The following is a 625-nucleotide window of genomic DNA, read 5'->3' as shown; positions in this document are numbered from 1 at the left end:
CCGATGAGCACTAACTGACGCTCGCGCTAACTTGTACATATGTATATATATATCGTCCGTCCGAGCATACCGAGTTGTATAGATCTAAGTATTTAATAAACCAGTTCTTTTGTATATATTATACGGAAACCGAGTCTCATTAATTGCTCTTCCCTCTCCGCCCTGAGCCAATTTCGCCGCCCGTTTCCGACGAGCTACTCCGTGCGACGAAATAACGGCAGTTGTTACAAAAGAATTAGGAAATACGTTGTCATCCGAAAAATTTAATATGTTATTGTCAGTACAAGTAGACACGCAAACAAGAGGCAAACGTGGCATACGATACAATAATGAATTTAAAAAAGAATTAAGAAAATCAATTGCATTAACTTCTGTCCGCACTTTACAATCTTTTACATATAATTGGGATGTTGTGCCTGGTATTAATATAAAACTCTTTGATGCTTTAAAAGTAAAATTAAATTCATTACCTATTACAGAGCGACATTGTATATTGTGTGCGGACGAAATGAGTTTAAAATCTCATTTATTTTATAATGTATCACGAGATGAAATAATAGGATTTCAAGATGTTGGTAATAATAAATTACCAATACTTGCAAAAAATGCCTTTGTTCTTATGGCA

General features: G+C 34.7%; 1 protein-coding gene across 1 annotated transcript in view; it reads right to left on the bottom strand.

The window, feature by feature from the left end:
* The window catches only part of LOC105448745 (E3 ubiquitin-protein ligase Su(dx)), a 22246-nt gene that overhangs the window by 693 nt on the left and 20928 nt on the right, over positions 1–625 (bottom strand).

Source organism: Wasmannia auropunctata, unplaced genomic scaffold, assembly GCF_000956235.1.
Source record: "Wasmannia auropunctata unplaced genomic scaffold, wasmannia.A_1.0 LD336078.1, whole genome shotgun sequence".
Taxonomy (NCBI): Eukaryota; Metazoa; Arthropoda; class Insecta; order Hymenoptera; family Formicidae; genus Wasmannia; species Wasmannia auropunctata.
This window is presented reverse-complemented; position numbering and strand designations above follow the sequence as displayed.